Source organism: Convolutriloba macropyga, chromosome 3 (genome assembly GCF_964194025.1).
Source record: "Convolutriloba macropyga chromosome 3, txConMacr16.3, whole genome shotgun sequence".
Classification (NCBI taxonomy): domain Eukaryota; kingdom Metazoa; phylum Xenacoelomorpha; order Acoela; family Convolutidae; genus Convolutriloba; species Convolutriloba macropyga.
Window position 1 is genome coordinate 58,423,497 of NC_134470.1, and position 11,808 is coordinate 58,435,304.

General features: G+C 33.4%; 1 protein-coding gene across 2 annotated transcripts in view; it reads left to right on the forward strand.

Moving 5' to 3' along the window:
* The window catches only part of LOC142336315 (folate-biopterin transporter-like), a 100,657-nt gene that overhangs the window by 50,118 nt on the left and 38,731 nt on the right, over positions 1-11,808 (forward strand). The window lies entirely within an intron of this gene.

Sequence of the window (11,808 nt, forward strand, 5' to 3'; positions counted from 1 at the left end):
TGTCTGGCCTTCATCTGCTGGAAAAGTAAGAGGAAGCATTTCTGACGTTTGATTTTAGAATTTTTTGCACGTAATACTGTAACAGAAACGGCTTTATAAAAATTGTTTGCTTCTAAATGCAAAAAGATTTTTAAAGCAAATTTCTCAACTTAGACTTGCTATATAATGCTAAAAATTAAATTTTTTGACTACTAGAATACATCAAAGTGTTTTTATTTTGCTTCAAAAACATTCATAATCATTTAAAAACATGGTGCAATTGGTTTCTTCTTTGAACATGCGAGTACGCAAAATTCGTGTTAAAAGTACTCATGAATCTTTAGATGCACCACTAGTGTCCCACTAATGTCCCCGATAGTATCCCACTAATGTTACACTGGTGTCCCAGAATAATTCCACTAGTGGTCCTCTATTGCGCACTATAAAATGGTAATGAAACACTAGTGATCCACCAATGTTGTTGAGTAATTATAGTGGACCATCTTATAGCTGGAGATCATCGTGCTATATAAGTGAAATTATTACTATTACTACTAATACTACTGCTAATAACAGCGGAAACTGAGGAAATCATTAGATGGTTATATAGATACCCTGCAATAACCGTAAAATTTGACAACTCAAGACATTTGAGGCCTTTGCTACCAAAAATTATGATTAGATTCCAGACGTGCTCTGAGTTGAGCAGACCGGTATAAAGTCTAAGCTTTATTTTACTGTTTTTTGCTTTATTTTAGGTAAGATCTCTAGTACAATAGAAAACTTGTGGTGCAATATAGAGTGCTTTTTGCGCAAAAACTAATTACTTGATTGCACTTGTTTTACAACCACAAAAAATTATCTATTTTAATGCCCCCTGTGAAATAAGTTGTGCCGCTTGTCGTTCGAGAGTAATTTGTCCGGCGTTAATCTGTTTATAGCAGTAGGTTTTTCGTCCTCTACCTGCGAGGCTGAGTTTAGCGGTAACTGGGCAATAGAGCAAAAGGACAACAGATAAAAACAGCAAAATTGGGACAATAGATCGAAAATTAATCTGCATTCTTATTGGTTAAAATTAAGCATTATTTGCGAATTGCAATATAATTACCACATTTTGGCCATGCCTCGCGAGCCATGGCCATGACTTAGCGGTCCGTGGGACTTGATATGAATCTATTAAAGCCGAACAAAATATCACATCAGAACTTGTTATATGGTGTGTAATAAATGAGAGCTTAAATGTGATTGGCCAATACGCAACTTGAATAATTTAATTTTTGATCTATTGTCCCAATTTTCGCTTTCGATCTGTTGTCTTTCGATCTATTGTCCTAGCACCAAGTTCAGCATGTTTATCTAATTTGTTGAAATTTTAGACTGAATTAGAACTCTCATTGACTTTTTTGGGTTTAACTTGTCTCTATAACAACTTAGATCAGACTGTTTCACGGCTTTTATTTTTCAACAATCTGTTCGCTTCCTTTTGCAAATGAGCCTTGCTTGCAATTTGTTCGCTATATAACAGAGCAAATTTTAAAGATGGCCTTTAGGGCGGGTGATTTATATAATCACAACTCGTTGAATGACAATGCTTTGACTTGATCGCAATGTATCAGACAGAATGTTACAGACGTCAGTTATTTAAAAAGCGGAAAATTCAGATTTTAACTTAAAGGTTTTCATCGCTGCTTTTTCATCTATATACAAATAGAGTACTGCCAAAAAGCACTGTTGAGTGGTTGCTTAATGGGGTTTATTCATCAAAAAAGTGCTTTAATATCATTGGCCGATTAATGTTTCTAAGAGGTCATTTACCAAAAAAATGTTACAAAAAGTCATAGACCAAAAGTTTTGCCAAAAGGTCATTGACTCAAAATGTTGCTAAAAGGTCGTTTCATTCCCCGAAAAATTTTTTACGAAAAGCTTGTTGCCGAAATTTCTTTGTTAAAGAAAAAACAATAATCGGTCTTTCAATAAACAAAATTAATAGTGTCGAAAAAATCATTGGCCAATTAGTTCTTCAGAAAAGGGTCCGTGACTAAAAAATTCTTCAGAAAATGGTCTGCGGCGGAAAAGATTTTGATACTGAAAATGTAAATGGTCAAAATTGTGCCAAGACAAAGAGGGTTTATGGTCGAAAAAAAACATTGTTTTTCGTAATTCTTTGTCAAAATTTGTTGTTGATGAAAAAGGCTGTCTTGAAAATTTGTGAAGAAAAAGTCACTCACCCAAAACGTCAAGGCTTAAAAGGAGAAAGATGGAAACTTGTTTCGTCATACGAAAGTTTTTTAATAAAGAAGAATTCACGAAACGCCCCACTCCGCTCACCCCCTCCAAGCACACCCTACTTCTAGTATACATAAGCACCAGCTGGCTACAACCGTAGCCAACCATTCGCTGTTTGTTTGACAGCGGTTTGCCCGACTTTAATGGGTTGTTTGTGTTCGTTATAAAGTTTTGCCGCTACTTTTGCAGAAATTAAAATTCTTTGCAAGTCTTTTTGAGATTTTGGCTAGCAATTTTGTACGATCGTTTGGTGCTGTAAAACAGAAATAAAATTGATGCTGTAAAAAAAGACATTTGTTTGTATTTTTAAACTGTCGAACGAACTTTAAGTGATAAATTCTGTCAATAGACGCCCTCACCTTCTCAGCCAATTATTGCGGGCCTTTTCTTAAAATTCAAAGAAATTGAATTGAATTGGGACGCGTTGTTTTCTGTTCACACGGGAGAGATCTGTTCACACATTTTTATGATTTTGATATGAATTGGAAAAGTGATTTTGGTCACGCCGAGACAGGTTGAGCGAACAAGCGAGTGATTTTGCAGCGTGATTTTTTTATCACTCTAATTTTAAAGTAGTGAGAAAAGATTGTTTGAACAAATTTTCATTTTCTCGATTGTGATTTTTTGTTTATTTGCTGTCATTTGACTCATTTTTAATTTTTCAATTGTTTGATCTGATTTTTGGTGCGTTTTCCCAATCAGTTTTTTGTCATTCTAAGCCTAGTTTTTTGTTTTGTAAACGAAAATGCTTCAAATTGTAACTCAAGGATTGTCCCTGTAAGTTTTCTCTACTTCGTCGAATATATAAATTCGTTTAGCTTTGACATAACCAACAGCGTGTTCAAAAGTTCGCAGGAAGTGTTTTTGACCTCTTGGCTAGTTTCTACTTTCTCTCATTCTTTAAGATCCTTTAAGCAAATTGCTCAGCACAATGAACCAGAATCAACAGTGTATCGAAAAATTAAATCAAAAGTAGAAACGTTATTAGCACATAAAGCTTTATCTTAGATGAGTGAACTCTGCTAAGTGAACTTCGTTCTTATAATTCTTAGTTAACCATCACTAATGCTTATTGGTAGTGATACTTACCCCCTATATCCCTCATTAAGAAGCAAAAGTTTGTCTAACAATCTAACAAGAAGGCTCAGTATTGTGCGTTTGTACATAATATTTCGACCTCGCTCATCCAGAGTTTGCTTTATTTTCTACCAATTGAGGAACAGATCAAAAATTTTCAAATTTAGTTCAAAAAAGTTGGTGGACAAAAAATTGCTTCCCAACTCAAACCACTTTAAAAAATTGGCAAATAATAGGGTGACAATAAATGTCAAATATCTAAAAATAACGAATTTTTGGGAAAAAAACATGGGGCGAGTTTTTAATGACAACCAGTAGCAGGTAGATAAAAAAAGAACAGAAACAGCAAAGTTAAAACTTTTTTTTGAAACAATTTCAAATAATAAAAACCATTAGATATCAACTAAAATTTTTAATTAGGATTAATGTTGCTACACATGAACCTCCATATGAATGCATTGCGACCCATCATTATTCAGAACATGTACAGCTACAAAAACGATCACATACAGACCAAAAACAAAAACAAAAAACAAAAACAAAAAATGAATTTTGCGAGGAAATATTGTCGAAGCCGCTAAAAACATAAAATTTTAAAGTATGTAGTAAGATTTTTTTAAATTGAACATAAACAATTTGATGTGCGGGCTTTGAATAATGAGACTGGGTCACGAGTAAACAAAATCAACAAAAGGAAAAAGTTGAAAAATTCTATTGTTATTTTTCGAAAACAATCAATTTCAGTCTTCAATACTTTAGCTATCAATTGAAATCACTTAACAAACCATTTTTTTTCTAAAGAAAAGAATTGTGATCTGTCATTATTCAGAATAAAACATGCGTCTACAAAATGAATGACCAATACAGACAGAATAAGAATAAAAATTTTTGCAATAAACCGCTTGACTGGTTTATTGCAAAAATTTTGCAATTAATTTTGCGTTAAAACAAAAATCAATGCACTAAAAACATTAGATAAATTTCATTGGGCATTTCATCAACACTTATGTGATATGCAATCTGTAAATAATGAGACCAGGTCGCAGCTAGATAAAAAAGAACAGCCAAGTGCAAAGCTAAAGTATACGTCTATATTATTTTTTATAAGAGCACATGATTTCAAAGTCTTGAAAAAATTTAGCTATTAACTTAAATTAGTATATTGATTCCTTTGTTCATCCATAGGAAGCCGCTAAGACTTGTTACGAAAAGAACGGCAAATAAAGACAAAATTAAAAAATACTATTCTGCTAGAAGACGGTGTCGAAGCTGTTAAAAGCATAATATATTCAAAAAAAACATTGAGATTTTCAATTGCGCCGTCTTTTTATACGTCAAAATTGTGATATCTGACCTGCAAAAATGTAACAAGACAAGATAAAGAACCTCGAGTTGGATATGTCCAAAAATTAAAAAAAAAATGGAAACTCGTAATATCATAGTCGAAGAACCATTACATATAACTTGAGCTTCAGTATATGTCCATTTTTATTCAATTTGAAAGAGGATGCAATCTGTCTTTGCTAACCTGAAGCTAAAATCTGACCAAAAAACAGAAAAGGCTCAATAATCAATTGTTCATTTTGAAATAAAGTATTTTGAAAATCAAAACTACCATAAGCGTTCGACTAAAAAACTAGATATGTTTCCGTGAAACTCCCAAGGAAGGCAATTGGACCTGCCACAAGTTGGTTTTCATTTGAATTGCGCTGTTATGTAAGTAACATGAACCAAAGCAAAAAAATTGCAAAAATGTTTTTATGAAAGACGGCGAATGTTTACAATCCGAATTATTTTTGTACCGCAAAAACAACAATCAGAAAAAAAGTAGCCTTGCAATTTTCAAAACTTTCCAAATATTACAAGTATGGATAATTTGACAAGAGAAGTTAATACATTAAAAATAAATGATCGTTTTGGATAAATACCGAGTTAAATTAGCAAAATACTGAATTCAAGAATACTAAGGAAGCGCAAGAAGAACTGGACTTCTTTGGAGTCAACGAAAATTTTGCCAGCAATTTTTAAAGGTTTTAGTCTGGCAGTTGTCAACAAGGTGGTTTAAAGAAGCTAATTTTGTGCCATTTTTGAAGAAAAAAGACTGAATTGTGAAAAAATTGACACAAAATTTTGGGCAAAAGAGTTGCATCAAGAAGTTGAATAACACTTTTTTATCTTTAGAGGCTAAATAAACAACACTATCGCTGTCAATTTGAACAAATTTTCAGCAAATTTGGCAAAAAAACAATGCGGAAAAATACGGAAAATGTGAACAAAAACAACGAAAGTCAGTCAAATGTTCAATAAAATTTTGTGAAAAAACGAAAATTTTTCCAGTCCGTGGAAGAAACAAATTTCAGGAAAATCTTTTTACTTCTACATTCTACACTGAACGGGCTTTCTAATAATATAACTCACAACTTTATAAGATGAATATATCAAAATAGTACCGGAACAACTACGGAATCGTATCAAAATAGTTCGAGCTTAAAAAATATTTTTTGTACATTTTTTTCTTTTGTTTCTGTTCTTTCAGTCCCAATGGGATGTAAAAGAATGAATGGTGGCTATTTTCCGGTGATCTTTTGGGTATGTTTTTTGTTCTATAGGGACCTATAATAAAGTGGTTTAAAGTCCCGTAGTTATTTTTTGGGCCCTCAACCGCAATTTGCCACTTCGCATCCCTCCTGCCCACCTCCCACATCCCGGACTAAAAAGACTACAACTACAACAGTATCGAACTAGTTATCCGGGAGCAATTAACCAAAATTTATCAATTTTTTTCAAGGTTTAATGTCTGTAAATCTAGCGATGTAAGCACTCAATTTTTTGATGTTTTGTCCTATTCGCATAAGTGACATGGTGTTGTTGATGGTGAGGTATCGAAGCGTCAAGTTGTTCTGCGAATTCTCCGGCTATAATGTAGTTCGTTGTCTGCCTGGAGTCATTTGTTAATAGCCACTGTCAGCCTCTCGAACGGCTGTTTATTAGGTGCTCTCCTTTTTTTTTACAATTCAAAGAACTTGAATTGTATTGGGGCGCTTTCTTTTTTTTAAGATCTGTTCACACAATTTCATGATTTTTGAAGTCAAATTGGAGAGTGATTTTGGTCACGCCGAAACAGGAAGTGGAGCGAAAAAGCGAGTGATTTTGTGGCGTGAAATTCTTGACTCTAATTTTGAAGTAGAGTGAGAAAACGGTGTTTGAACAAAAAATGTTTTATTGCTTGTGGTTTTTTGTTCACATGTAGTTCGTTTGATATTTACTGTCTTTTTTATTTTTTGTATTGGTTTGTGTTCAAAATAGTGTTCTCAATCCATTCATAGTCCCTCTTAGGTCTAATTTTCTGTTTAGTCAATGAAATTTCTTTGAATTGTACGTCAGGCCTTGTCCTGCTATGTTTTTAATTCGCTTTACCTTTTGATCACGTTTTCGTTTTACATAAGTCACGGCTTTCACGTTTGACTTCTGAATTACCTCTCTCACTGTTTCAACTGAATGGATTCTAATTTCTTTCACGCATTGAGTTACGTAGTTAATTGAATAAGGTCAAAATCAAAAGAGCAAAATCACAGGAAACGGGATAAACATAAGGCGCTGTCATTAAGTCATAATGCATTAGGTTATCAAAGTTCATTAGAGCAATTGATAGATGGCGTCAGTGTTATGCTTATTAGCATAATACTAACTGCACGCCGAAACTGCACGTCGAATTAAAGCACTTTTGGATATTAAAAAATAGAAAAAAATTTGGTCAATTTATCTCCTTTTTTTTCTTTTTCTGTTTCAATCTTTGTGCATCAAGCGCGTCAACGGCGGCTATTTTCCAGCAATCCGCCGGCAATGTTTTGATCATGTATCTGAGCACAAAGCGGTAATTTTGTGCACGTTATTTCAAACAACATGCGTGATGACATTTGCGAATTTCGAGCGTAGATTTTAGCTAGTGTAATTTGATTTATACATTAGCAACGAGAATATTGAACAATTCATGATTTAGTAAAAAATATATACAACCCAATTTTCTTCAAGTTTTTATTCGGTTCTTATTTTTGGCGTGTGTGTTCAAAAGTTTGTAAACGCAGACTTTAAAGTAAACGCAGTTCAATCAAATGAACAATTATTGCTGAAAAAATTGAATCGGAGCATCAATTTAGTAATCGGCTTCAAATTAGCTGAACTCAATTTAAGAGCACTACTGATGGTGGTCCAAACATACATTGTTTACTCAGATAATATTTTCAAGCACAGAACACACCACTAGAATTTTGAACCAAAAAAGCTATGTAAAATTGATTATCAGCTTCGTTTATAAAAACTGATTTTTACAAAGTTTGTATATTGTTAGCAATGCCCGAACTTTTTTCAGCCGAATGGTCAATGAAAAAAAGAAAGAAAAATTGATGAAACGCATCTGTTACGAATGATTCTCATCGCAGAGGCAAGAATTTTTAGACAAAAGCTGTGAGGTATCCTTATTTTATCAAAAGAAGCATGATGGAGATTTGATATTTTCCATTCAAATTATTTCACTGTTTTAATTTTCCTCTAAATAGAAAGACGTTGAATTCCAAAATTTTGGCCGTCGCATTGCCCCCGAAACAAAAGTCCTTACAAAAGCTAAACCAAGTTGAGAAAAGAATTTCAGTCTAACCAGATAAAACTAAGCCTCGCGTGACCGTGTCTCCAAATTTTAAAGCTTATAGTATTAGTCAAATATGCTTATTGCTTTAATTATTGAAATACTGCTCAACTTTTTTTCAATGCAATTTCAGTTTGATGTTTTTGATCTAATGAGTTTATTCAAAACTATCCGGATATTAATTGTATCTAATGTGGTTGAAAAGTTTCAATTGTTCTTATTCGTTAAATTGTATGGTTTGTTTGCAATCCGAACATAGTGATTTTGGAAAAATTAAGATTATTGTCCAGGGGTCTAAGGGCGTTATTGTCCAAAGGCGTGATCTTTTCCTTGACTTTGCATTGCCTATCTTGATTGATGGAGTAGTATTTCTCTTCAATACAAACATTAACCATAAACAATGTCCGTTTGTGCAAGAATTACTCAAACGTTTCTGCTCATAAAATTGTAGTTTTACTTTCATCAACGAAGGAGGCACAATAAAAGCACTTGAGCCGCAAAAAATCTCCCAAAAGGACTGCTTAAAAAAATAACCAAGCAGAGAAGAATTAAAAAAATTTTATATGATAAAATTTTTCGTAAGCATTGTTTTTCCAGTTTTTTTCAGGTAACATACGCTTTCTTGGAGAAATTATTAACAATTGGTTTTTCCAAAATTTCTCAGTTTCATGATTCATAAGTTTGCAAGTCGCCCGCATTCACAATTTGTATAAAAATTTTTATTCCTAAGTAAAATGCTTATATTCAAGTCTTATCCAGTCCTAAATCTACACTATATTTGCATTTTTAATTGCCCTCGAACGAAGTTTGAAGCAATTATTTTGAACATGTATCTATATTATGAAAATATTTGATGGATCATTGTTTTCAAGAAAACTCTTTTGATTTCACTTCTCGAATAAATTTTCACGCTTGACTTCTCGATTTTTGCGTGATCCGAAAACAATAGCGGTTTTAGGAGGTTTTAGCGATTTCGAATCCAGGCCGGATTTTCTGTCCTATTAAAGAAAAGGTTCTCTGGGTTGTAACATCTTCTGAATCGAATTGCCCCACTTTTTTGAGGGAGAGAGTTAATAGATTTATGATAATCACGCGTTTGACATTTTTAAATGAAAACAGTGGATAGTTATATTAATGCATTGCTGTTTCCATGGCTCTAGTCGAAAAACTTAGGACAATTGCTGCTTTCGGTCACAACTATGCTCTGAATTTAGCCAACTGGCCAATATTCCTGGTGCTAAAATAGGTAACCAGTTGAAAATCCATTAAAATTTTTAAAAGCAAAAAATACTCTGATATTTTTCAGAAGTTTTAAGAAAAAATTGCATTGATTAAATTTTATCTGATTTTTTAAATATATGATAGCTGTTCTTTAAAAATCATGATACATTTTGAAATATTTGGACAAGGTGCCAAGATTTGCAGGAAACCGTTCATTTTTCTCAAGCAGAAATGGAAACAATTTTTTCGTTACGATTATTTATACGACCAAATCTTGCGATTCATGTTTAAAAGATGATACGATCTTGTAATTTTGAATTCATTAAAATTTTAGGGTTGTATTAGGTCTCAATTCAGTGGGATGTTATGAACCACAACCAATTTAGCTTATATTAACGTAATTTCACCATTGTTCTACATTACGTCCATAATTCTTTCCAAGACAAGGGACTTGTTGAAAGTTTTCCCACCTGTTATCCAGTGACAATCTTTGGTGACGTAGTAATGGTCCAAAGAATTCAAAGACCAAGGGATAGGTTTGATTTGTTCAACAAGGTATTGTGCGAAGTATATAACCTCGGATTGGTTCAGTTGAGACCCCATGGCCCAGGCTCCAAAGTATGTTTGCAGGTTGGTTCTGTTCCAGGAGAATGATTGTTTCTTTGCTGTACTTTTACTGATCTTTTTCGCAGTTTTTGCGCTTAATTTCTTTATTTTGCCTATCTTGATTGATGAAACTATTTGCCTTCAATACAAAAGTTTAATATAAACAATGTCCGTCTGTACAAGAGTTACTCAAAAGTTTTTTATCATAAGGTTGTTCTTTACTTCCATCAAAAAGGGAGGCCCAGTTACAAGCGTTTTACTCGCAATATTCAGTTTCTGCCGAAAGAAAAGCTTGAAAAACCAAATAGCAGAGAAGAAATGGAAAACTTTTTGTAAGTTTTGTTTTCCGATTTTTCAGGTAACATACGCTTTTTTAAGAAATTGCTGACAATTGGTTTTCAAAAATTTATCAGTTTCATTTTTCATATGTTCGCCAATTGCTTTCAATAGCAATTTATGTCAAAATTTTTTTTTCCTGTGCTAACTGCTTGAAAAAAAGTAAAATGCTGAGACTCGAATCTTCTCTTGAATCTACACTATTTTTGCATTTTTGTTGCAGTCTAACAAAATTCAAATAAATTATCATGAACGTGTCTTTATTAAGAAAATATTTACTTAATCGTTGTCTTCTAGAACATACTTTCGATTTCACTTCTACTGATTTCTCGACTTTTGTGTGATCTAAAAACAAAGCGATTTTAAGAGGTGGTAGCTGGTTTTAATTCCTCCATGGTCGGGTATTTTGCCCCAATAAAGCTAAAAGGTTCTCTAGGCTACAACCCCCTCTGAATTCAATTGCCCCACTTTTTGTTTGAGAGATTTAGTCAGTTTATGTTCATCACGCGTATGGCTTTTTAGGGAAACTAGTGGATAATTATATTGATGCATTGTTAATATCATGGCTCCTGAGGAAAAATTTAGGACAATGCGGTTTTTGGTCTCAACTATTGTCTGAGTTGAGCCAACTGGACAATATTCTTAGCGCTAAAATGAGTAACCACTTTAAAATCTATAAAAAAACTTTTTGAATGCAATAAATACACAATTTGTGAGATTAGCATGTTTAAGAACTAATTGTATTGATGAACTTTGATTTCACTGATTTTTCAAATATATGATGGTTGTTCAATCGAAATTATGATAAACATCTGGACAAGAAAGAGCCAAGATTCGCACAAAATTTGAAATTTTTCTCAAGCAGACATGGAAATCAAATATTTCGTTAAGATCTTTTAAAGCAGTCAATATATTTTAGAATTCTACCTACAAATGGCCAATTTTTGTCTTTCAAAACTATGTCGCAAGTTGATTCCAAAGCCTTGGGATTCAGGCTAGTAATTGGTGCGATTCGTGGCATATTCTGAATTCATTGATCTTTGGGGGGTGGATCAAGTCCCGATTGAGGTGGATGTTATGAACCACAACCAAATTTACTTGTATTCTTGTAAATTCACCATTGTTCTACATTACGTCTATGATTTTTGACAATATAAGTGTTTTGTTGAGATTTTTGCCACCAGTTATCCAGTGGCAGTCTTTGGTGACGTAGTAGTCGTCCAGAGAATTCAGAGACCAGGGGATGGGTTTGATTTGTTCCACCAGGTATTGTGCGAAGTATATAACCTCTGATTGGTTCAGTCCAGACCCACTGGCCATCCAGGCGCCAAAGTAGGTGTGCAGGTTGGTTCTGTTCCAGGAGTAGAATCGTTTCTTTGAGGTACTTTTGTTGATATTTTTGCAATTTTTGCGCTTTTTCTCCTAACTTCGTCTTATTATGCCAACAAACCATTCAAAAGTAAAATAGTCGGAAGAAGAAAAATGAGGACTTTTGGTTGGTTGGCTCGAGCATACCGGTTACGTTGTGTTGTTGTTGGGCATAATCAATACGGCTTTCGACATGCAACAGTGATTATTCCTTATTGTTGAGCGCAATTAATCATTGTTTCTGTTCATTATTCTGCTTGAAACGTTTTTAAGTGTGACTTATTATATTAATT